This window comes from Crocuta crocuta, unplaced genomic scaffold (assembly GCF_008692635.1).
Source record: "Crocuta crocuta isolate KB4526 unplaced genomic scaffold, BGI_CrCroc_1.0 scaffold3, whole genome shotgun sequence".
NCBI lineage: Eukaryota > Metazoa > Chordata > Mammalia > Carnivora > Hyaenidae > Crocuta > Crocuta crocuta.
In genome coordinates, this window is record NW_027529934.1 from 2484106 (window position 1) to 2510841 (window position 26736).

Consider the following 26736-nt stretch of genomic DNA (forward strand, 5'->3'; position numbering starts at 1 on the left):
TGTATTTTACACAGTTAAGGAAAATGAGGCCCTGTCTGGAATAAGGCTGGAGTACTTTGCTTGGTTTAATTTTGCCTACTTGAAGTAATACTTTTGAACCATGACATGGAAAGTTGTGTGTTGGAGTATACAAATTTTTGCAAAGCCCAGGGACAGAATCCATTATTCTGCTTATAAATACCAGCTTTTTGCCTTGCCTATGATGGAGAATTTAAAGGGGTATAACAGCAGAATTATAAAGTAGGCTGTGGGACATGTCGCTGACTGGGGAGTGAATCCATGGAAATGCTGTTTCCATTAGCCTGGAGGCATCTCAAACAAGAGGCTAAATCTCAAAACTGGTAACAATACCCACTGACTTGCCAGAATGGGGCAGCGTGCCCTTTCTCCATTTACTCTGATCCCAGGAAGGTGGCTCTAGGTTCACTGTCTTGACACCCCCACTAGAAGAAGGGATGAACAGCCTGGCTTGATAGGGACAAAAACAATTGAAAATGGAAGACACAGTCTTAGGAAAGTGCCATCCAAATTCAATTCTCGGGTGACTTGGACCAAACAGGGATAGCTGGGTCAGAATAATCCAGCCAGTCTGGGAAGTCCAGGCATGTATCTGAAAGGCCCCTGGAGGTAGCCGTCACCAGTGCTGTCAGGGGCTTCCTAACTTGAACCCATTGAATATTGGAACTGGAAGTGATGGAGAATTGGGACAGGAGCTCCGAAAGTGCTGGGGAAGGAGCCAGTTGCATACATCTTCTCTTCTCTCACCTGCTCTCTTCTCCTTCCCCAGCAGCTGGGAGCATGCAAGCCCATCACCTCTGCTCTTCTAAAGCAAGGGTAGGAGGCTGGCACAGACCCAGAGATGTCAGCTTCGTCAGGCAGCTTCCCTTTTTCCCTATCAGATGTGACTTCTCTACCTTCTGAGTACTCATTCTACTGCACCTGTACCTGCCTTACAGCCCCATGGTGTCACATCACACTTTGTGTTTTTTTTTTTAGTTATTCATTCATTTATTTAAGAAATCTCTACACCCAAAGTAGGGCTCCAACTCATGACCCTGAGATCAAGAGCCGCATGCTCCTCCAACTGAGCCAGCCAGGCATCCATCATATTTTGTATTACTATGTTATATTCCCTCATAGTGGACACTGTGGTGTGCCAGCGAGGTCCCCTCCTTCAGGACTGAGGCACAAATCCTCCCAACTTCTGGGGATGTTGCATGCTGAAAGCTCATCACTGAGTCCCTCCCCAGGAATTTCCCTCCCCCAAAGGGAGCCATCTTGTCCAAGTATTCTCCCTCCCAGGGAGGGGAGGCCCATACCCAATGACATTCTGCAAAGACACATCTCCCTTCTCTGGATTCTGGACCTCTCTGAAGGGCCATCTCAACTTCAGAGCTTCCTGTGGGATCACATTCGTGTTCAACTCCCTCTTCCCAATCCTACACAGGTGCTGTTCTTGAGAACCCCCATAACTTTCGTGCTCCCAAATTCCATCTCAGACCCAGAAGACCTAGCCGACAACAAGCCCATGAAACAGGAAGCTTACTGAGGACTAGCCTTCAAGTTCTTTGTATCTGCCTTCCCCTTCTATCCTGCTCCATCTTTCTGGTACTCAGCACAGTGTGAGACAGACTTCAGATGGATAGGACACAGATGGTGACTTGGACAAAGAGGGGACAAAGTCTATGTCCTTTCTTTCTTTACATCCAAAGTAAACATTGAATATCTTCTTGTCTCTAATGTGCAAAATATGTCTAGAATTTACAGAGAATACAAAATATATACAGTCTAGGGAATTCCTTGTGTAAAGTGTTTCCCGGGAAAATTCACATTTTAAAACCTGGAGAATGTTTGTTTATTTTTAAAATGAGGAAGAGTAGCCCAGACTCACTTTAATCTTTCTGCTTTAGGTGAGCAGGTCTTGGGGTGGTCAAGAGAGGCAGCATATAAATCTGTTTTGTCTCAGGCACCCTGGTGAAATTTTCACTGTTGATGGAGAAAGTCAACAACCCATTCCAGTGATTCTACAGACATTCTAGAAAGATCTGCTTAACTAAAACCTTCCTGTGTTTAGCTTAATGATCATTTTGACTAAGTGATTTTTCGTAGCAGTGTCTATAGCCTAACTGGGGCTGTATTTCTGCTCTAATGGGTTCCAGTCAACTTTCCCAGCAAGAGGCTATAAGGTAGGCCCTCCACTGGGTTGGCATTTTACTCTTCTAACCACCTTCTGCTCTGCTTGATTGGCCTTGTAGCACCCCACCCCACCCCATCCCAAGTTAGAGCTGCCTTCATAACCCCCTGGGGAATGCCAGGGGACATCTGTTGCATTGGATTCTAGATTTCACAAATCCAGGAGGTTGAAGTTCTTAACTGGGCTCCTTTTTAACGTGTATTTTTGTATTCCCAGAATCTAGCACCAAGTCTGGCTCGAAAATGTTTGCATGAAAGAATGAACGGACGAAATGAGGACCCTCACTCCCTGGGATGGTGAAAGCCCACAGGTGGGTTAATCTGGCAGGCATGGTGCCTTTGGTCATTCTCTGCAGACAAGAAGCACCAGCCTGGTATCCTTAATTCTTTGCTCAGAGCACAGTGACCTTTATAGATTTTCTCTCCTGTACTTTTTCCTTTTCAAAAGTAAACACCAACACCATGCTTCTCAGGGGCAGAGAATTCTTACCCTACATTGGCACTACGTGCATGTGGGTCACATAAGGCTCTCCCATTCTCCCAGGTGGGCCCTGCCCCCACCTCTGGGTTTAGTTCCCATCAAAACCTCCCAGGAAAGTCTGACATCTTCATCCCTAGTGCGGGCACTCTAAGCCAGGCTCAGCTGATAGAGGCCCTCGAGTTCTCCCTTTCCTAACCAAAGTGTCTAGGTTGATAACTTCACCCCCCACCCCAGCCCCAGGAGAATTTATTCTGTATTCATTTACATTCATATATTCATCAGATGAGACTCCTGTTTTGTAAATCCAGGAGATATTCATTTTTGATCTATTTAAAGTGACTGCCTATCTCTCCTCTGCTTAACTGATTTTAATTTCATTTCTTTTATTTCAGATCCATGATGCCCTCCTCATGGATCACTTCACTGTTAATTTGTTGTTTCCTCTGGGGCCCCCAAAACAGCATGTGAGGATGGCTTTCCATTTAAATGCTCAGTACCGTTGACTGCTCATGGGCACAGCCTAGGCTCCCAGGCAGCTAACGAGCCACTTCTTCTTTTTTTTTTTTTTTTTTTTGGTTTCAGCTTTATTGAGACATGGTTGAAATATAACATTGGGTAAGTTGAGGGTGCACAGTGGGATGATTTGATACATGTAAATATTGTGACATGATTACCATGAGATTAGTTAACCCATCTATCACCTGATAGAATTGCCATTTTGTTGTTAGGATTGTAGTAAGAACATTTAAGATTTGGCCTCCTAGCAACTTTCAAATATATAACATAGTTTTGTTAACTCTAGTCACCATGCTATACATTAGAGTCCCAGAACTTCTTCATCTCATGGCTAAGAGTCAGTACTCTGGCAAACATCTCCTCATTTTCCCCAATCCCCAGTTGCCCCCCCCCACATTGTACTCTCTGTTTCCATGAATTTGACTTTTGTAGATTCTACATATAAATGAGAATAGGCGGTATTTGTCTTTCTCCATCTAGATTATTTCACTTAGCATAACATCCTCTTGGTTCATTCATGTCACAAATGGCAAGATATCCTTCCTTTTTATGATTGAGTAAAATTTCGGGGTGTGTGTGTGTGCATGCGCACTTGTGTGTGTGTGCGTGTGTGTACAATATCTTATTATCCATTCATCCATAAATAGACACTTAAAGTTATTTTCATATCCTAGCTAGTTTTTTTTAACTCTTAAAAAAATATTTTACTGTGTGCGCATGAGTTGGGGCGGGGCAGAGAGAAGGAGACACAGAACTCAAAGCAGGCTCCAGGCTCCACATAGTCAGCACGAAGCTCATCGCAAGGCTTGAACTCTCAAACCTGAGCCGAAGTTGGACACTTAACCAACTGAGACACCTAGGTGCCCTTCATATCCTAGCTATTGTAAATAAAGCTATAATGTACATGAGAGAGTAGGTATCTCTTAAACATAGTGATTTCATCTCCTTTGGATATATACCCAGAAGTAGGATGGCTGGACAATATGATATGGTACTTCTATTTTGAATTTCTTGTGGAGCCTTCATATTGCTTCCCATAGTGGTGGCACCAATTTACATTCTCACCAACAGTGCTCAAAGGTTCCCTTTTCTCTAGATCCTCACCAGCACTTGCCATCTTAGTGAGTCAATTCCGATCCTCCTCTGCCCTTCCCTTTCTCTTCAGTTACTGGCTCATTCAACAATCAAGTATGGAAAGCCCACTAAGGTTCAGGTTCAGAGCCATCTGCTTGGGATACAGGATACATAGGTCTTGGTGGACACTACCTTCAAGAACCCACAGTGAGGGAGGCATGAAAGTGCGATATGGTCAGGACGATGATGGAATTACCCATTTAAGATGATGGAAGAGGAAAGTGATCCTGGGAGGTTTCCTAAGAGAGGAGATACCCATTTATCTTAAAAGATTAGGCACAACCTCTGATGGAGAGGAGAAGATGTGAATATCCAGTTATGATTCAATCACTAAATGTGTTTTGGAACCTGCCACATGCCAGGCAAAGTTCTAGGTGCTGGAGAGACAGCAATAAACAAAATAGAAAGTTCACATTCATGGAAAGAAACAGACAATAAGCAAAATATATACTATGTTATAAGGTGATAAGAGTTATGTAGAGAAAAGTAAATCAGGGAAAGAGGTTTAAGTATCTATTTGTGTAAGGGGGTGATTCTTAAAAATGGTAGTTTTGGGGCAGCTGGGTAGCTCAGTTAGTTAAGCGTCCAACTCTTGATTTTGGCTCAGGTCATGAGCTCGAGGTTTGTGGGTTCAGATCCTGCATTGGGCTCTGCACTGACAGCATGGAGCCTGCTTGGGATTCCCTCTCCCTCTCTCTCTGTCACCCTCCCCATTTTATATATATTTTTTTAACTTTTTAATTTATTTATTTTTATTTCTAGGAGAGAGAGAGAGAGAGACAGCGTGAGCAGGGGAGGGTCAGAGAGAGAGGGAGTCACAGACTGAAACAGGCTCCAGGCTCTGAGCTGGCAATCAGCAGAGAGACCGACGCGGGGCTCGAACCCACAAACCGCGAGATCATGACCTAAGCGAAAGTCGGACGCTTAACCGACTAAGCCACCCAGGCGCCCCTCACCCTCCCCATTTTAAAATAAAATTTTAAAACAATGGTAGTTTTAAATATGGTAGCTAGGGGATGCTACTCTTATTGCTAATCCCTTTCTTCTTTATGATGATTTAAACTAGTTGCAAAGTGCTCTTACATCTATTAGCTTATTCAGTTCTTAAAATAATCCCACAAAGGGGTAGGAAATATTAGTCTCCTGGTCTCTCTATTTTTTAATAAGAGACTTTATTCTAGTAGCTATAATTACAGTGCTTGTTCGTCTAAATGAAACTGAAAACAAGTATACAAAACAGTTGATTACTAATTGTGTATTGAAAGCAGTAAGAGATTCCACGACACCAAATAAACCAGTTCTGAGCATTTTCCCAAGATAAAGTTGAACAGCTCCAGCTTCTTCAGTGTTTATCAAAATACAAAAGAAAAAAGTAGACGTCATCGTTTTGGTGGCAAACCTGACCCTTGCAGGCTGAGGGAGTGAAAGCACATGTGGATGGGGGGGCTCCAGGGCCCTCCCCAAGGGCTCCAGGAGTGGTGGCAAAAGCCTCCCAGCCCATCCCCCCGGAAGGCTATGTGGGCACAGGTATGAGGACAAATGCTAGGGAAGGCGGGACCACCCCAGAGCTCCCTGCATTTATTTGCTAGGGCTGCTGTAAAAAACACCATTGAGTGGCTTAAACAATAGAAATGTACCGTCTCATAGCTCTGGAGGGTGGAAGTCTAAGGTCACAGTGTGGGCTGGGTTGGCTCCTTCTGGGGGCTGTGAGGGAAGCACTCTTCTGGGTCTCTCTCCTTGGCTTGTACATGGCTGCCTCCTTCCTCTTGCATCTCTTAACCTTGTCGTCCCTCTGTTTGTGTCTCTCTGTCCAGATTTCTTGTTTTTATGATGACTCCAGTCAAACTGGATCAGAGCCCACACTAATGCCCTGATTTTAACTTGATTACCTCTTTAAAAGCCCAATCTCTAAATCAGCCTACATTCTGAAGNAGCTGAGGGACACAGGGCAACCCTATCACCCCCCAAATTAACTGGCCCTCACATTTCACAATCAAGATACATGGAAGCTGTTATCAAGCTGGTTAGCTTGAGGCTTGAGGTACAAGACAGCCTATGCTATGCATGATCACTCACAATTCATAAACCTACTTACCTAAGACCATATTTACCCAGGAGTGAAGTCATTTTACATGAAGGGTTCTACTTCATTCATTTGGAAAGCCAAAAACAAAATTGTTTTTAAGGACTCAACAGCTCTAAGTTGAGTTAGATTTTGATTCCGGGATCAGTCACCTCTTTTAACTCTGAGTAACCCTGAAAAATCCAGACTAAGCAAGGCCTTGGGTGAGCTGCTAAAGCTAAGAAGGCCATAAGAAAGAACAAGAGAAAAAGGATTGATTAAAAGGGAAGAAGGAAGAGAAGGAAGGAGAATATCGAACAAAGGGGAAGCAAAGAGGTCAGGGAGCTGCAAACCCTCTGGTCACCTCAGAAATTACACATCTTCACTGGAGATTAAGTAATATATGTAAATATATTTTGAAAGGTTGGAAGTGTTACAATTGTAAGGCGTTCTCTTCTAAGGTAGAAAAACAGTGCATTATCCCCTCTGGAAACTGGTATAGCCAGATTCTTCTGGCAGACTGCTTCCTAGTCTTGCTTTCATTTAATTTCTGAGTCACAAATAGAAGATCATAACTCTGTGAGTTACCAGCATCCATCGTCATTGCTTTGAGAAAGTTGCTCTTTTAATTAACAAGTGTGAAAATTTCCAAGTCACATTGACCTCCATGCTAACTTCACTGGGAGTGCCAGGTTGGAACGCTCTGCTTTCTCCTGAGGTCAGGTTGGCATAACTCTTATTGTAGAAGTCAAGAGAGTTAGAATTAATGTCCCTGGCTCTCATATCTCACTCCTGCCTTGTCTAAGGCCCCTGCAAATAGCAATTAGCCGTGATCCAGAGCCTTCTTCCTAGTGATTCTCAAAAGCAACCCAAGGTACACCTGATGGGCCTCAAACTGACCTGAGAAAGTTCACCTTCTCGTTAGTCCTTTGGGACAAACTATTTACAAATCTATATGCTTGCTTTTATGTATATCTAAGACCTACTTACTAATAGCATGCTAAGTGAATTATGAAAAGTTAATCTAATCTGGAATTCATAAATCAGAATCCATGAGCTACTAAATTGTATTGAGGATTCTAATTCAATATTCCACCAAGAAGTCTGGCTTCCAGAGAAAGTTCTGGTGGACCCTTGCCCACTTTCTCTGGATGGCACTTTGCCACTGCCCTGTATTGTCCTGTGTGAGTCGAGGTCTTCAGGTGCTGCCAGCCTTGCTCCTAATTATAATTTACTGTTAGCTCTGCTTCATCATTATCAAGTTAGTTGTGATGTGTTTGGTTAAAGTGACTAGTGTTGCATATTTGCTTTAACTGTATCTTTTGGCTTTCAATTTTCCAGTAATTACACACAGAGACAATCATGCATTGCCATTTGAATATGAATCATTTATGCCCTAATTGCTAAAGCATGTGTACACGTAATCCCCCAAAACATAGTTTGTAATGGCCCCTCAATAGTTTACTCGAATTATTTTTCCATTAGTACATGGGAAAGGAAGGGATTGATTGGCTATGACAACTTTCTTGGCTCAAAGTGGGCTCAAGGAGGAAAAAAAAGAAAAGGTTGAAAACAGCTGTTTTAAACTCTGGGAAAAAACAATTAAACTTACTGCACGTTTTGCAAATAGCTTGTAAATGGCACATGCAAATTCATTTCCCTTGGTAAATGCCTAGGAAATAAATATCCACGCTTACCTTTTTTCAACCGCTACTCAGCTGCAGTCTCCCTGTGGCTGGAGCAGGAAGTAATGCCTTCTGACTGATCAGGCGGGTAGAGAGGTGACTGGGAGTGGGGTGGGGCCAACCTCAGAGCAAAGGTTTCAGGGCAACTGTAAATATGATTGGCAGAGTCACAAACAATGCTGAGCTCTACACACAGTGGCCACTGCTCAAAGCAATAAGTCCCTGTTCAAGGTTGTGATACCGGCTGATTGCACATCAGTGAACGGCCAGTGCCCATACAAGTCCAAAGTGATGTGCGGAGACAGACCACTCTGGGGGTTCTTTGGGCATCCAAGTATTCGAGAATCCTGCAAAGCTGGCCCCAAGCTGACTTGAGGCACAGTTGTGGCCTCAAGTATTCACTCCCCTGTGCATCCCACTGAATTTTATTTCTCTCTGTTACAGCGTTGTGTTCTGCTTTGCTTTGTAGTGGTTTATAAAGGTCTAACTTCCTCATAGACTTTGTTTCTTTGGAGCAGGACGAAGTTGTTGGTTTTTTTTTTAATGTTTGTTTATTTATTTTGAGAGAGAAAGAGAGAAAGTGTGTGAGCTGGAAAGGGGCAGAGGGAGAGGGAGATACAGAATCCAAAGCGGGCTCCAGGCTCTGGGCTGTCAGCACAAAACCCAATGCGGGGCTCCAACCCACAAACCGCAAGATCATGACCCGAGCCAGAAGTCAATTGCTTAATCGACTGAGCCACCCAGGCACCCCAGAACAGGGCCCACTTTTACCTACCTTTAGGAGACAGCTTGGCAGAGGGCCAGCAGCAGAGGCCAGGGAATGCGAGAAAGCTGGAGTAAATCTTGGCTCACCAGTGATTGACTAAATAAATGACTCTTGTACAAGGAGTGGTACACAAAGATGTTGCTACTTTACATTTATGACTTAACCCAGAGACTAAAATAGTTTCAGATTACTTCCCTACGCTTATCTCATAAATAGACGGATGGATGGCTGGATAAAGATATCCATCTCAATCATTCTCACTTCACACACGTGCACACACAATCAATTCTGCTTCTTTCTGTAATTGCCCTCATTTTCTCCTACTATAAATGAGCTTCCTCCATACAAGTGGCGGCAATGGTTGTAAATACTTCGATTTCTTTAATTTCTGCTTAGCAACCCAGAGGGAAAGAGGACTTCTCTTTCTCCATATCAGATTATATGAGCCCCAGGAAGTTTCCGATTAGCCATATCTGGGTTGTATGCCCACCCTTGGGAGGGGAGAAGGGCATTGTATTGGCAGTCCCACCAGAATCTACTGGTGCAATGGGGAGAGGAAATGCCCCAGAGGAAAGGGTCTTTGTAGATGCGGTTAGCAAAAATAAGAATTGAGGTGGGGGAAGGGGAGAGGGTGCTGAATTTGGTCAGACAAGATAGCAGCCATCTATTTCAATCAACGGGATGCTATATGTAAGGCAACAGGGCCTGGTACCAAAATAGACATTAAACTGAGCCACCCATGTCTTCCATTTTTGGCAGTCTCTAGTCCCTCTGTTCTTGGTGTCCTACCTCCTTAAGTATTTTTGTCCCAGACACACCCAAAGTTACTTCTGAGACTGTAGGGAAACTGCAGCCAAAGGGGATGCAAAGGACCCTGCCCCGCTTGACTCCATCCAGGAGCAGGAGAGAAAATATGCTTTCATTCTGGAATAGAAGGAAGGCTCACAGGGAAATTTGAAAGCTGCAGTGGTAAAAGAAAGCGAGCAGAGAGGCCATTATAAGGCCTATTCTCTTCATGCTGGAGGAACCATGAGTTGAGCTGAGGCACAGCAAGTCCCATCAAAATTAGTGGCAGGATGGGGCACCTAGGTGGCTTCGTCGGTTGAGCAGCTGACTCTTGATTTCGGCTCAGGTCATGATCTCACGGTTCATGGGATCGAGCCCTGTGCTGGGCTTTGCACTGGCAGCACAGAGCCTGCTTGGGATTCTCTGTCTCCCTCTCTCTCCACCCCACCTCTGCTCACTCTCATGCTCTCTCTCAAAAGTTGATAAATACGAGCACGCGGGTGGCTTAGTCAGTTGAGCATCTGACTTTGGCTCAGGTCATGATCTCACAGTTTGTGAGTTCGAGCTCCATGTCAGACTCTATGCTGACAGCTCAGAGCCTGGAGCCTGCTTCAGATTCTGTGTCTCCCTCTCTCTGCCCCTCCCCTGCTCATGCTCTATCTCTCTCTCAAAAATAAATAAACATTAAAAATATCAATAAGTAAACAGTTTTTTAATTACAGAAAAAAAGAATTAGTGGCAGGGTTCAGGGAAGTGCCAGTAGACTGATATGCAGGGTTTCTTTTCTCCTTCCCTTCCTCCCTCTCCTCCTGCTGCTTCTCTTCTCTGTGGTTCCCACCATATCAGAGAACTCCAGGCGGTGTTCCTCCCATTGCCAGAGGCTCAGCACAAGGAGTGCTCCACTCAGGAGCTGAGGTGTTTAATCAGGAAGCAGAGAGTGATTTAACTCAGGCCCAGATAAAGCCTGGGGGTGGAGGACATAGCGGGTTTCAATCCAGTAACCTGCTCCATGAGGCTCTGCTCTGAGTCCATGGCAGAGAAGACCCCTGTGGAGGAGGGGTTGCTGACAGACCAAGGCTCCTGAGCATGTAGCACGTTGGCCCTGGTGATGAACTCAGTGTCAGTGGGAACCATTTCCCCAGCACTGGGAAAAGTCAATACCTACACAAGGCTTTGTACTGAGTCCTTATTTATTTTCTGTGTGTTTTCCCATTGGATGCACATTCTAATAAGACTGGGCGTGCAGCGGGGGTGCCTGGGTGGCTTAGTCGGTTAAGCGTCCGACTTTCACTTAGGTCATGATCTCGCGGTTCGNATATATGGTTTCCTAAGTTCTCAGCCATAGCTGGGGGCTAACTGATGCAGGAGGTTGGGCATAGGAGAAAGTCCATGATGGAAGTTTAAGGATCCCCTTCTAGGCAGCTGTGATGTACAGAAAAGAGGAAGGGATGTGGAATCAGGAGATCTGAATTTAAAGCCTGACTCAACTTCTTACTCACTGGGTGATCTCGGACAAGTTACTTGGCTCCTCTGTGCCTCAGTTTCCTCATTGGAAGAAGTGCAGACAATAATATTTCAAAGGGGTGTTGTCAGGACGAAAAGAGTAACTACTGTTAATGTATTAGTCCATGTCTCTGGGTCTACAACCCTCCTCAGGAAGGTGGAGAATGTCATTGTTAAGGGCTCAGACTCTGGAATTGACAGAGCTGGGTTTAAATGCCCATTTTGAATCACAGAGATACTTATGTATGGAATGACTAAATTCGTGGGATTTGCTTCAAAATAATGCAGGAAGTGGAGGGTCAGCGGGGTCTCGCAGAAACAAGACAGGCCATGGGTTGATGATCATTGAGGCTGGGTGGGGCTTATCATAGACTCGCCCTACCTTGTATCTACAGGCAATCCTCACTTTGCATGGTTCTGATATGCATGGATTGCGGTTGCCATGGTTTAGCTAGACAGCAAGAGTCTCTCCACAATGCAGTTCAAATTTCAGTTACCACGGTATATTAACCGTGAGTAATTGCATACAGCACGAACTGTCGCCAGCTCTTCAGCGCTCAAATCACTGCGTAAAAACACCGATGCACATCATGATCAGTGAGCTGTCACCTCACTTCTTTTAAAGGCTGTTGGCTGGTTGTTGGTCACCGCCCATCTGTTGTTGGGCTCACAGGCAGATAGAGAAGCATGTGTGGGGTCGCCTGCTTGTCCCACAGGAATAAGCCCACATGACATTGTACAAAAATGGATGATCAAAGGAGAGAATTGGCCGACAGACATAGAAATGCACCAGAGAAATGAAAAGTGATAATACTGGAAGTGAAATTGGAGCTAACTACTGGGGGTAAGTTGGCGTTCCTGCCATTCAGGACTACAGAGACAGCGGGTGGAGGTGGGCAAAGGCAAGCTTAGAGACATAAGTGGTGGTGACGAAAAGGATGACGGTGTCTGAGAGGAAGTGACACCAGGAAAAATGTTCACACTGAAGACACTCTGGGTGGTGTTTAACAACATGGAAAGTTCAAATGATAAAATGGTGGAAGCTGATCCAATCTTAGAAAGGAAGTTGACAGTTCGCCAAGGTATTAAAAAAAGGCTCAGTCTGTATTGTCTGTTATGTGAGGAGAAGGCAAGCACTGTTCAAACGACTCTTGGTATGTTTTTTTTTTACAAAGAAATAAAATACTGTTCTTTGCAATGTGTCTAATGCTTTAAATTGCAGTGTACTAAAGACACATTAGGTTGCTATTTTTTTCATCTCCTGTTACATTTACAACTGACAGAGAATTTTAAATGTTTTGACAAAAATATTTGAAGGTTGGGGCACCTGGGTGGCTCAGTCAGTTAAGTGTCCAACTTCTGCTCAGGTCATGATCTCAGAGTTTGTGGGTTTGAGCCCTGAGCCAGGCTCTGCGCTGACAACGCAGAGCCTGGAGCCTGCTCCAGATTCTGTCTCTCTCTCTCTCTCTCTCTCTCTCTCTGCCCCTCCCCCACTTGTGCTTTCTCTCATAACTAAATAGACATTTTCATAAAATATTTGAAGATCACAAAAACTATTGTGATTTTTCTCATTGTTTACAAATGTCACTTTGCCTGGTTTCAGCTCACAGGGCCACTGTAACAGTCCTGCGCACTGTGGCGAGTAAGCACTTTTTCCATTTGGACATTTTTCAATACTGAGTAGTTTTTTCTCATCCCTATTAACCACTTGCTTATGAAAACTATTTAACCTTCCTGTGCCTCAGTTTCCTCATCTGTCAAATGGGAACAATAATAGTAATCACTTTGCTACGTTGCTGTGAAGTTTTAACGAGTTAATGCCTGCCAGGTACTCAGCAGAGTGAGTGATGTCAGTATGCACTTAATGAATGTTGGTCGCTGCTACATTTATATGTCTGGACCAGAGAGAGATAAAAGATACTGAGAGATCACCGAGTATCACTGTGTTATAATAATCACCACTGCTACCATCAGGTGCTTCTCAGTAGTTTCCTGTTTACCTACTTCCTTAAAATGCTGCCTGGAGTACTACACAGATTTCAGACATTTTCATTTGGATGTTTGGATGTTGCTATAGATCTAATTCATTTCCTGAATTGTTCCTCTGAATTGCATTTTCCTTCCTGGGCTTTGGATCCCACACTCTGAGCCTCCTCATCCTTCAAAAATGCATCTGTCCTGACTCAGCCCCTTGACCCTCAGGTACCATAAGTGGCCTTCTCCCCTAGTCTCCCGTAGCATTTTGCATCTGTTTTGTCACTATTCATTCATTCATTCATTCATTTATTTAGAAAGACAGCCTGTGCACAAGCGCAAGTGGGGAAGGGGCAAATTATGTCATCCAAGATCAAGAGTTAGATACTCTCCCAACTGAGCCAGCCAGGCACCCTTCATTTATTTTTTTTAAATGGTACTCCTCTGTCTTAAGGATAGTAAGTAGGCCCAGAGATTGGCACTGATCCTAACACAGACACCTACTGGCTGCCTAGGAATGGTTTTGCATGAGAGTATCATCCAATCGCATTGCCCTATACTATGCTTGGGCAGATAATTAGATCATCTCTCAGACATTCTGAATATGAACCATAGATAAGGGAATACAGTCTGAGGAATTTAAAAAAACCTAAGTTTAATTACATTAAAATTAAGTACTTATCATCATCGCAAGACCAGATAGTGAGCGAAAAGATGAGCCCCAAAGTGGGAGAAAATATTTGCAACATTATGTAATGATTGTTACATAAAAGAATTCCTAAAAATTAATATGAAAGAGATAGACAACCTAATCTTTTATCCAAAAGCTTTGAATAGGCACAAAAGGAAAAATCCAAATGGCCAATAAATAATATGACAGGATATTTAACCTCATTAGAAGTTGGGAAATGTGAAATTAAACCCCAACAACACAACTTTATACCTCCACCAGTTAGGCAATATTAGAATATCCAGAAATAACACATGTAGAAAAGGGTATGGGACAAAGGGACACAAATACACTGCAGGAGGGACTATAATTGGCACAACGACTATAAGTGTTTGACATTGAGTAATTAATGACCCATTAATTGCACCCCTAAGAATATACCCTAGAGAAATCTGTCTACTTGTGCACCAAGAAAGATGTAAAAGAATGTTCATAACATGGTAACAAGAAAACAGAAACAAGCTAAATATCTATAAATGATAGATTGCCTAAATTACGGTGTATTCTTATAAGAGAACCCCATTAGTCAGTGAAAATGACCAACAGCTACATGTGATTAATCCCAGCTGGCAGGAAGTGGTAAAGAGTACGGGATAAGTCCATTGTCCGTCATGGCTGATGGTTTTGCGTTCTTGAAGGTTATTCTTCCATCTGTTTTTTTTTTTTCCTCTGGCAGCATTTGAAGTGATCTCTGAAGTAATCCCTTTTTGGCGCCATGCAAATTTCACAGCTGGCTTCCTGCTGGGGCATAAGTCAGAGACCCAAGGCCAAGGGTTGCTTTATGCCTTCAAGACTTAAGAGACTTTTTTTTCTGGATGAGGTTTGTTTCTTTGCCAAAAAAACGAGAAAGCTTCAGTCAGTTCCACTAATCAGTCACCACTCCCAAAGTTCTTTTCTGAACATAGTTCTTAAAGCTACTTTATTCCTTTGCTTCCTTGATCATCAATAACTCTCTCTCTCTCTCTCTCTCTCGTTTTAATAATGTCTATCTTGAGTCCATCTGAAATGATAAAGTAAATTCCTAGGGTAAATTCCTAGACCCTTAGTGTCACCTTTACCACAGGCCTGGCTCTTGGTTCGGCTAAGAAGTATTAATTGACCTTTGAAAAATGCTCTAAACAGCTATAGGGGTTTTTTTTTTTATGTTTATTTATTTTTTGAGAGAGAGACAGAGAGAGACAGAGCATGAGTGGGGAAGGGGCAGAGAGGGAGGGAGACAAAGAATCTGAAGCAGGCTCCAGGCTCAGAGCTGTCAGCACAGAGCCTAACGCGGGTCTCAAACCACAAAGCGGAAGATCATGACCTGAGCCGAAGTCAGTTGCTTAACCGACTGAGCCATCCAGGCGCCCCATAGACAACTATAGTTTTATCTCTTCTTGCTTTGGGTAGAGAGGTAATTGACTTTAAAGATCCCTATTTCTGGGTCCGTGGGAATCTGACCAGTGTTTGCCAGCCCTCTGTTGTAGTGTATTACTAAAAAGCAAGCAGAAAGGAGTGGCCACTATATACTAACAATGTGGTTTCATTCAACTACTTCATGTAGACTTAGGGACTTAGGCAATTGGTCTCTCCTTCCAATAATCGCAGGTGACAATCTTGCCGAATGTTTTTGCCTCAGCATAACAAGGATGCTGTCTCTTTAGTAAAAAATATCAATTATCTCCCAACTGCTGAGCCAATGCCACATATTTTTCATTTTTATAACAGTAATACCATACTTTTGGCCAATTTCTGTATTCATTAGGGTGAGGTTAGGTTGCTCTAACAAAAAGATCCATCAGTCGTCCCACGCCTTAGAGAAGACAGAAGTTAATTCTTTGTCAGGTGACAATCCAGAGTGAGTGTTCCAGGCAGTGGGGGGCTCTGATCTACCTGACATTTAAGGATCCAAGTTTCTTCCATCTTGTGGCTCCTCCATCACCTAGGCCTTGATGTTGTCTGCATGGTCAAAGTTAAGTCATGACCTATTTTGGATCCCAGTGTCAGGAAGAAGGGAAAGAATAAGAAGGAAGCACACCCTGTTCTTAAGGTAGAGGCTATGGCATACAGTACTTCTGCTCCCATTTTTTTTTTTTTTGGAAGAAGTTTAGCCACTTGGCCATTATATCAAGGACGGCTGGGAGATGTGGCAAAGATAAAGGAAAGAACAGATATCAGTGTGCAACTGAAGTCATATTATCCCCAAAATTTCCATCTGAAGCCCTCAAGTTACTTTTTAGCTCTAGGAATAGAATGAGACTACAGATATTGATCATACACTCAAAGCTACATGGAAGATCAGAAAATCGAAAGGAAATTCTCCTCTCATGTATATTATTAGCTGAAAAGCTGAACAATGTCACAAGTATCTTGCTGAAACACTGGGCCATTTTAAATAAGTTTAAATAATATCTGCAAGCCAGACATAATAAAAGGAAATTAATTAATTAGTTATTAGTAATTGAAGATATCTAAAATTTCATAGATTGGCTTTTAGAAAGATGTATTCTAAGAAAGAAAGAAAGAGGAAGAAGTAAAGGAAGGAAGAAAGAAAGAAAGGAAAAAAAAAGAACGAGGAAGGGAGGGAGGAAGGGAAAGGAGAGAGAAAGGAAGAGCCTACAATAGTGCCTGGCATAAAGTAGGTCCTTAATGTCAGTTTCCGTCATATTTATTCCTCTCCAGGGGCTGTCTTGGCTCACCTAAAAGAAGGTGATGTGATGCAGAGGGGGCTGTTGCCTCCCAGAGAACCCAAAGACTCGGAGGTCAAGGCAGCACTAAAATCTCATTCAGGGTTGCCCACTGGGGAGTGGTACCCTGGACACCATGAGGTGGTGGCGGCCAATATAACCCCCAAAGAGCTGCTTCTCACTCATGGAGGCCTCTCCTGGCTGGCAAGCCTCTCCTCTCTCCTGTCCTCCCCCTGTGTGCTCCAGTTCCATCTTCTTAAGCCACTGTCTCTGTCTTGTTATGAAAGAGCTTCAGCAGCTGGGGCCAGAGGCTGGGGAACATGCCCCGTCCCCCGGGGGGAGCTCACCTATTGCACTGTGTGCGCCACAGCCTGACTGGTAGGGATGGTGGTGATCTCCTAACGGCCACTTGGAAGGTTCTTGTTTGTTCTTTTTTTTTTTTTTTTTAATTTATTTCTAGGAGAGAGAGAGAGAGAGAGACAGCGTGAGCAGGGGAGGGTCAGAGAGAGAGGGAGATACAGACTCTGAAACAGGCTCCAGGCTCTGAGCTGGCAGTCAGCACAGAGCCCGACGCGGGGCTCGAACCCACGAACCGCGAGATCATGACCTAAGCGAAAGTCGAACGCTTTACCGCCTAAGCCACCCAGGTGCCCCGGTTCTTATTTGCTCTGTCAGAAGGTTGAGGGACGTGATGCAATAGATTTTTCCAAGTTCAAATGGGCCAATTAAACAGATATCTCTATTTCTGGACGTTTGAGTAAATTTCTGTCTGGTTGCATAATGAATTCATTTATGTTAAATCCAAAGCCCTGTACTGAACTATGTCCACTGTCAGGGGTGGGGGGCAGCCACACGGAGAGGAGGGAGAAGGACAGGGCAGGAAAGAAATTGCCATCAGAGAAACTACCTGTAAAAGAACAGGATCATTATTTTGAGCTCTGTAAAACACAAAACATACCCTCCAACCCCCCATGAATCAACACCAGTTGTTTATAAAGCCGTGTGCTAGGGGTGAGAGGGAAAGCAGGAGGAAGGCCTTTGCTTTACAGCCCTTCAGGCAGACAGGAACCAAACAGCAAAGGAAAACTTGTCCTAAAAGAAATGGTTATTAGTGAAGTGAAACAGCATTGCCAGTATGTCAGCGCGTCAGCATGAGGAGACCGTGAATGAAAGGAGTCTGGGAAAGAAATGCGTTTGTTTAATGATTCATCTATTCATTCAGTCATTCACTCCACAAACACTTGTTAAGCACCAACCATGTGCCATCCACTGTGACAGGGACTAGAGACACAAAAGCAAATAGGATGCAGATGCCGACCCCCTCCCCCCTCAACCCCGAGCTAGAAGCAGGAGACAGGCTGCTTGGCAGACTATGTCATTAGAGCTCTCACGGACATCGGTACAAGGTTCAGGCGATTCCAGTGACGTGGGGAGTCTGCGGGCAGAGCCCAGAAGAGGCTTTTGAGAAGGTCTAGCAAGGGTGAAAGTAGCAGTGTATAGGAAGCAGGTGCAGGGTGAGGTGCTGCGGTAGCCGCTAGGAGCTTACGAACCCAAAGCACCGGTTTCTCTGGCGTGCCATTAAAACCTGGAAAGCGACAACATGATAGGAAAGGTGTACATTCTGGGGGCAATTGTGATGATGATTAAACCGCCTGAGCGAGTTGAACAGCTACTAAGCAGCCCCCTGCCTTCAGCACAGCTGGTTATGAGACGAATGACACCTCATGAGCACAGAAACCACCCCGATGAAGCAGAGAGCAAGCCATCCGGCCACACCACGTTTTAGGAAGCGTTGCCCTGCTCTGGAGCAGACAGAAAGGGGCTGGGAGATTCCTCATGGATGAACCTAAGTTGGATGGACAAAACACTGTCTTAGTTAAAAACTTACTGGTTGCAAATAATAGATGCTCAAGCTAGCATAGGTGAAAAGGATCAATTTAACATAAAGATAGAGGGTGGTCTCTTCATATGGGAGGGCAGGAAGGCGTCCAGGTCCCAGGAAAGAACAGAACCATGGGAGTGGTAACTGCTCACCAGGAACCACGTGGTGCACTCTCCCTCTTTTCCTCTGGGTATCTGATTTCTCTGTCTTTCTGTCTCTCCTGTTCTCTGTCTCAGCATAAAGGAATATGGCCACCCACCGTGTCCTTGTTTCTATTTTACGGCCCCCAGTTCACGGAAACCTTAGCTCTCTCTTTGGACACAGTTCCAGATGCCTGGGGGAGAGCTCGGACTCAGCTAAGGGCAGGAGAGCAGGGTCCGTGCTGAACACATGGCTGCTGAGACAAGGGGCAGTTACAAGGTTCGTGTGAGTTGGGCAGACATCCCAGAGGTCAGCCATTGCTCCTCATTCCTCTGGACCCTGACCCCTGAAGATAATAGTCATTGCTTTACCTGGTTATTGACTAGAATTGATGAGTTAATATATGTGAAGCAACTACCATATAGTAGATCCTGTAATGGAGGCAATTACAATTGGAGGCAATTATAATTATATTAGTCAATAAAGATAGAATGTGATCGGGGCACCTGGATGGCTCAGTTGGCTAAGCATCTGACTTAAGCTCAGGTCATGATCTCACAGTTCATGGGTTCAAGCCCCCCATCAGGCTCTGTGCTGACAGCTCGGAACCTAGAGCCTGCTTCCGATTCTGTGTCCCCCTCTCTCTCTGCTCCTCCCCTGCTTGCACTCCCTCTCTGTCTTTCAAAAATAAGTAAGCATCAAAATTTTTTTAAGATAGAATGTGATCTATTTTTAGGAAAGCCCAACGTAGGAGACTAGCATGAAGCCTTCTTTCCTTCACCAGAGCCGTTCACATTAACATAAAGCTACAGAGCAAGGCCTCTCTTCCTTGCCTCCCTCCTACCACCCTCTTATTTCTCAACTCTTAGTTACAACTTCAAGTTCTCCCCCTCCCCCACAAGCTCTCTTTGCCATTACAAATCATTCATTTACATTTTGGGCCCTTGCCACTCCACAGGTACTCATCTGTAATGACTATATTTAAGAGTGTTAAGTTTATACAGTGATTATATGTCTTTCCTCTTTTATTAAACTTTAAACCTGTGGCCTGCGAGACCACATCTTAACACTCCAGACATTGTCATGCATCTATTGTTCACTTGATGATATTTGTTGACTTATCATGTTTTCATAGCAAGGGCAATATCCATTAATAGACTCGTTAGAGGAATCTCAAGAACTCATTCATTTTGGGCCACTGACTTTAGCCAAGATAAGGCTGAAGCTTCCTAAATAAATGGTCATGTGTCTTATTTCCACACTCATGTAAGCCTATGGTCATACAGCCTGGGATTTGGAAGGGATTTGGTAGGGCTCCTAGATCAGGTACGTCCCCAAGTCAGAATTCCTCTCTTTAGGAACTCAAAGACATGGGCATCTGGTCTCTACTTGAACAGGGAGCTTGTTACCTTCCTAGGAAGCTCACTCCTGCTTTATTCTTTTACAACCTAGAAAGTTCTTTGTATGAAGAATCTCACATCTGCCTTTGTGTCAGTTCATTAAGTGTTCCTCCTTCTGTAGAACCAGTACTAATACCTCTTCCCCGTGGCAGTTCTCCTTGCATTTGGAATGAGGGCCCAGTTCACTGTATCATGACCCCTCTAAGCCTCTTCAATCCAAGTATCCTTAAATCCTACTCCATGAGAAACAGTTTACAGACCCTTTGTCTCCCCTTTCACACCTTCATATGTTGTGTTTCCCTTTGTGAATCTTTCTTAGGGTTCAAAATCCAGCTCTGCATGTAACACTTCAGTGTGGTCTGATTGTTGAGGGGAGTAGGATTAGGGCCTTTGTTCTACATCTAGCTGTTGTGATGTTATTAATGCTGTGTAGATTTAAGCTAGTGTTTTCCTTTCTTATTCACCACCACCTTTTTCTCCTCCTCCTCCTCCTTCTTCTTCTTGTAGAACTATCACAATTTTAGCTCATATTCATTTTAAATATTCATATATTTTTTCAAAGTATGGAAATTACTGCATCACCTGGCTGGCTCAATCAGTAGAGCATGTAATTCTTGGTCTCGGGGTTGTGAGTTTGAGCCCCATATTGGGTGCAGAGATTACTTAAATTTACCATACGTTATTCTGGAAAATTCAGGGAGAAAAAAGCAAAACATGGAAAGATAAATAAGAGAATAAGAACCATATTGTAATCCTTCCTCTTAAAGATAACCATCACTTACATTTTGGAATGTACTCTTCCAGACATCATTCTCTATGCATAAACATGCATGTGTGTACATGTACATGCATGAGCATGCATGCTCCCCACCCCCACACACTTTGACAAACACGGAGTTAAACCTCTGTGGTCAATTAAAGATGGCTGTGAATTCTTTGCTGTTCCTCTCATTGATAGGTGAGGTCTATTTCCTCTCCTCTGTGTCTGGGCTGGGCGTTTTTTTTGTTTTTTGTTTTTTTGTTTTTTAATTTTTTTATTTTGAGAGAGAGAGAAAGCACGTGGTGGGGGGGGGTGCAGAGAGAGAGAATCCCAAGCAGGCTCCATTTGACATGGGGCTCAAACCCACAAACGGTGATATCATGACCTGAGCTGAAAACAAGACTTGGACACTTGACTGACTGAGCCACCCAGGTGCCCCTGGTTTTAACCCATAGAACATAAGTACACTAATGCTGGGTAACTGCTAAGCTGGGCCTTAGGAGATCTCAGCTTCTGCCTTCATCTCTTGGAAGACTCTTCTTGGAGCCCAACCACCATGTGAGGAAGCCTAACCAGTCACATGGAGAGGCCTACGTGGAAAACTGAAGGCTCTGAGCGAAAGCACCACAGAGGTCCGGATGGCAACCAGTATCTGCTGTCAACTATGTGAGTGAGGTCCTTTAGGACCTTCCAATTATCTCAGAGCCCCAGTCAGTACTAAGCAATGCAGAACAATCCACCAAATAAGTAGTAATAAATCGTCATTTTAAACCACTACATTTTTGGGGTAGTTTTTTTTTTTTAAATGTCAATAGATAACTAAAACAATTACATATTATGATAGCAAATGTCGTTTTCTATGTGCTAGGCACAGTTATAAATCCTTTATACATATTTACTAACATAATCCTCACAATAACCCTATGAGGCAAGTACTGTAATTATATAGCACTGTTCCCATTTTACAGATGACTGAGACACAGGGAAATAAGAAGCTTGCTCAGGGCCACACAGTGAGTAAACGATAAGGCTGAGATTTGAACCCATGCAGTCCATTAGGTTCCAAAGTCTGTGCCTAGTCCACCATACCCACTGCCTCTCTGCTGCTTTCTCTCATTTTAGATATTATGAACTTTCAATGTCAATAAATATCAATCTACAAAATCATATTTAAGGGCCACATGTTGTAATCTGTTGAAATCTCAGTTCAATCATCTAAAGTATTAGCAATCTCTTGCAGTTGTGGGATTCTCTTTATTGGATATATATGCTACTGAAGTCTTCAAGTTGATAAAATTTGTTGACTAAATCAGAGTTCAAGAGTGAGCCCTCTTGCACTTGTTGGGATGAGCAGTGGGTGTTATATGGAAACGAACTTGACAATAAACTATTTAAAAAATATATAGATATAGCTAAAAAAAAAAAAAGAGTGAGCCCTCTTGAACCCAGATGAGATGTCCTTCCAGAATAACATCATTTGACAATACTTTGTATAGATTATTCAACAAGGTTTTATTTTCTCAGGCACTGGTTCCCAAGCACAAGCTGGGAGATGTGCCACACAAAATCATGTGGGTACTTGTTAAAATACAGATTCTCAGGCTTTGCCCCAGACTCTCTAATAAGAGACTCTCTGAAAATGGAGCCGAGGAATCTGCCTTTAGTAGTCCTTCACACAGGATTCTGATGACAACTAGATTTGGGAACCATTGATCTAACCTCCCTTTCTCCTTTTCATCCATATCAATAGCTCCATCAAATCCCATATCGAATTCCATGTACACTAGGCCTGTGTGACTACTCTAATAATCATTTTGAGAGATGTCCCAGCTCTGTTCTTAACCAGCTATATGATTTCATCTCTGGACTTTCTTCACCTGTAAAATGAGGAGGTTGGATTAATTATTTAGTGGGTGTCATGGTGTGCCCACACATTCTTTCTTTAAGACTGAATCACTCATTCCCTCAGCTCTTGGGAGTGCTGGCCACTGACAGTTCACAAGGTGGTCCAAGGTCACACTTCATCCAGGAACATAGCCTGTGTCCATGACTGGTTGATGAGATAGTAGGAAGATCCAGCCCCCTAGCTCAGGGTGAGCCAACTCTAAAGAGCCAGTCTATGGGGAGGACCTGAGACTTTGCACCTGCATTACAGTTTAGTCCATTCCTCTGCCTGTTTCCACTCCTTTCACTCACCCAATCTCCATCTCAGTCTGTTTCCTAAGGAGCTAATTACCACAGTGACCTTTTGCTCCTGATTTGGATTGAATTGATAGCACAGACTCTTTTCTCACACGTTTACAAACATCCTGAACTCTCTGTTGAGCTTCAAGGACACTCTTCTCTTTCTCTTCCTCCAATGCATTCTCCATTCCCTGATCAAACTTTTATTGCACTTCTACTGTGTGCCAGACCCTGAGTTCAGCCTGGGCATTCAGAGGCCTGGCCGTGTCTCCAATAGTGAAAAGAGGGCAAGCACTTAGGTCCTGAATGGCTCTTCTGTCTCTTTGTCATTTGTTAACACTGTGCTGTTTCCCAGGCTGTGGGTCTAGCCCATCTTCTTGCTCTGAACATGACTCAGTGGGCCTTTTTATTGTCCTGGTCATGACTGGCAAGACCCACCTTTATAGGGGCTTTAACCTTCCTGACACCATTCTTATGGGTTTGGGTCTCTCTTTGTATTCCTTCTTTGCTTTTGGGTTCCTCCTTCCAGCTCTTGGCAAGGGCCAACATAAATGTTTCATTCATTTAAGATACTAGTGTCTGTTTCATGGCTACTGGATTGGGATAGTGAAGAATCCGAGGGGAAGGATCTTAAGGTCTTCCAGAAGGGCTGGGGTAAAAGTAAGGAAGGAGAGTTTAAACTGTCATCCAATAATCCATCTAGGACTTCCCTACTTCAAGCAAAATAAATCAGCCACATTTGCTGCTGCCACCCTTCTCTTTTATCACCTCCAGCCATTTATCCCCTCTCCTTTTCATGGATTTACAGCCTCCCTGCTTTCTGTTCTGAACACTCCCCCCTCCCTATGCTATCAATCATTTTCATTTTTCAGTCTCATGAGACTGAGTCATAATGCATCTTTTCCAGAGTTCATCACATTTTAAGCGTGCTCTTATACCACACTGCAACGTAAAAGGCTTTGTCCAGTGGACAGGGACAAAGCATCAACAGACATTAAGAAAAGAGAGGGCTCTTTTTAGCACTGGCAATCACATCATGTCCAAGGGCTGTTCACTGAACATATGTAACAATCTAGAATGAGAGTAGAAGGAATGCAAACCCACCGTCTTCATTGTATAGATGAAGAAACCAATGAGCAGTGAGGTCAAGCAGATTTCCAAACATCCCACAATAGTAATTACCAGAGCAGGAAAAGTCCATGGATGGTACATTTGGGGAAGGACTTTGCCTGTGGGAGGTACTCATTTATGGATACTACCTAAGAGTATTACTTTGATTGATTACATACAGAAGTGGACCTATTCTTCAGTCAGGCCTCTTCTATCTGCTGCTTCTCCATGGTGGAGCAAAGCCCTAGATACCCTTTTTGATTGGGTCAGGAGCAAAAGAACCCAGGTTCTAGCCCACCCGGTTCTAGCCTGTACAAGCTGTCTGACCTTAACAACATCATTTAACCACCATATCCTTAGTTTCCCAGCCTGGCCTTGCCTTGGGTATCAGGCAAGACAAAGCACAGAAAATCCCTCTGAAGAATGGAGAGAGCACTTTGCAGCACGAAGAGCTATTTTCTATTCTGCCTGTGCTCTGGAATCCTTCATGGAACTTGAAATGGGGGGTGGGGGGTGCTGGGGCTGGGACCCAGGGTCTGAGAACTCTTTAAAAAGCTCCATAAGTGATTTTAATGCACAGCCAAGTTTCGAAACCACTGACAAAGTATAAAAGACAAATAGGACAGGAGAAATAAATGACACTATAAGCCAAAAAGAAGTCTTAGATTATCTGATTAAGGTGGTTAACAGATAACCCAAAGAACAATGAAATTGCCTGCCTTTTTCAGAGCACCCAGAACCCAAATCTCAGATCCCTTTCCTCCTCCTAGAAAAGATGTCTGTTACTTCAGTGACACTCCTTTTACCTCAGAGTACACACACACACACACACACACACCATGAATCATGTCAACCCATCTCCATGCTGAAGTCAGATTCCAAGTAATGTCTTCTGTCCTTTGACCTCTGAGTAACCACGCTGGCCGTGCTCTGTCCTCTCAGGTCCAGGAAAACCATCTGATTAAGCCCTGGAGAGAGTAATCCAAATCTCCACAGGGCAATCTATAAACCAGACTGCTAATGTGTTCCCTGGGGAATATTCTGTCAGAGTCCTAGTTCCTCTTTGAATGTAATTGAATGGCTCTGAGCAAACCATTCAGTCCCTAGGTCTCCCAGATGATTGTTATCACCTGATTGTCACCCTCAAAAAGCATTTCCTTCCCTGGAGCAGTTCTCTGTGGAATACCAGTTGAGTGTGGTCAGAAACCTGCTGCAGTGGCTATAACCAGAAGAGTGAATTTGGGGGAACATTTGATTCAGTCCCTGAGACACCACTGTAGACAGTTGTTACTTTTGTCTGCCCAGCACACCTCACCCCTCTTCTGGGTGGAAAAGCCTTTCTTCTTCCTCGTGGTTCTGGGTGGCTGATCAAGGTACCCTGGCTTATTTCTCTGGGGCCGCAGGAGTGGACCTGTGGCCTGACTTAACCATAATAACATCCTACTCACCCGTCCACAGCAATTGGTCTGGGAATTATCCAAGGACCTATCAAAAAATAATAAAAAATAATCAGGGATTAAAAAACTAAAGCTGGTGGGGAAACTATCTTTTCTTTTTGGTCAAGTTGCTGTATAACTGTGACACCAGAGCTGTCACATGAAAAGGCGGGTAGGACAAGGCCACCCTCCAGAGATGAGGCTGTGAGAGGTAGGAGGAAATGAGAGAGTATGTTTTGAATGGGGTCAAGTTTTGTCTGACTGTCTTGGCATCATCTGGCAACTATTCTTTTGATTCTTTGAGTTGCTCCAAGATTTTTGCCCAAAGCCTCTTTTTTTTTTTAACTTAAGCCAGTTTGTTTTAGAATTTCTGTCACTTGCAACCCAGAGTCTTGATGGACAGAAGCACTTTGACAGCATTCCTCTCTACCATCTACTTTTCTGAAACTTCAAAATGTGTCTGTGAATCTCAGAACTGAGCATGTTTCTGTCTTTCCTATCAGAGTGTGGGATTGCTCGATGATCACCTTGACTTTGCTGGGAAACACAGTTCCCCTTACCTGAATGACTCTGATTAGGGTGGCTGGAAGTGAAGTGGCATGAGATGGCGAGGGCAGCAGTGAAGCAGCTGCCATCTTGTTCTGAGGCCTATGTTGGCTGGAGCTGGTGAGGGGCACCGAGATGCAGCCAGGCTCCTGTGTATCCCCACTCTTCCTTGCCCCTCAGGGACTGCCAGCCCTGCTGACCAACACTGACCCCATGCCCACTCTTAGACACTTGGCTGCAAACTCACAGAGGCAATAGCTAGAAAGAGCCAATCAACATCCTTCCAAAGATTCTGCATGAGCCCTGGATGGCCCCATTCCACAGCTCGACCTGCCTTGCTTTCTGTAAGCTCCACTTGGTTCAGCCACACTGAGGCTGGTTAGTGACTTCTGTGATCTTTCAGATTTTTACTCCCCCAGTTCCCCGCCCCCCCATTGTGAAAGAGCTTATTTATGATAATAAATTCCACATTCCGTACTAGTCATAGGAGTTCTGCTTCCAGAGTTCAATTCTGACTCATCCAAGTGGTATCGCAGAAGCTTCCTGATTCCTTTCTTTGCTTCATATCCACACTCAGTCCATCCATCTTTGTAATTTTCCTCCTCTCTAGTTCACCACATCTCCTTCATCTTCTCACGTCTCGTCCATGCTTTCATGGGAAGACCTGACCCTGTTCCTGCTCACCTTACCATTTTGCTATTTGCTGTCTCAGGCCAACTTTCCCCCAACCTCTGACTCACTGTCACACTATTTCCTGCTCTCCCTTCCAATCACAAGACTG

The 26736-nt window shown here is 44.0% G+C and overlaps 1 protein-coding gene and 1 long non-coding RNA gene across 2 annotated transcripts in view; both read right to left on the reverse strand.

Moving 5' to 3' along the window:
• Positions 1-8098, reverse strand: part of LPGAT1 (lysophosphatidylglycerol acyltransferase 1) — a 116740-nt gene extending 108642 nt beyond the window's left edge. The window contains exon 1 of the mRNA XM_077763176.1: positions 8084-8098. The gene's annotated coding sequence lies outside the window, so the exon portion shown is untranslated. The remainder of the gene's footprint in view (positions 1-8083) is intronic.
• A 6199-nt stretch (positions 8099-14297) lies between these two features.
• On the reverse strand, positions 14298-26350 carry LOC144230846 (uncharacterized). The gene is made up of 4 exons (XR_013334896.1): positions 25970-26350; positions 25422-25458; positions 16844-16952; positions 14298-14658 (listed from the first exon to the last, which is right to left on the reverse strand). It is a non-coding gene; the product is annotated as an uncharacterized LOC144230846 (long non-coding RNA).
• Between the last annotated feature and the right edge of the window lie 386 nt (positions 26351-26736).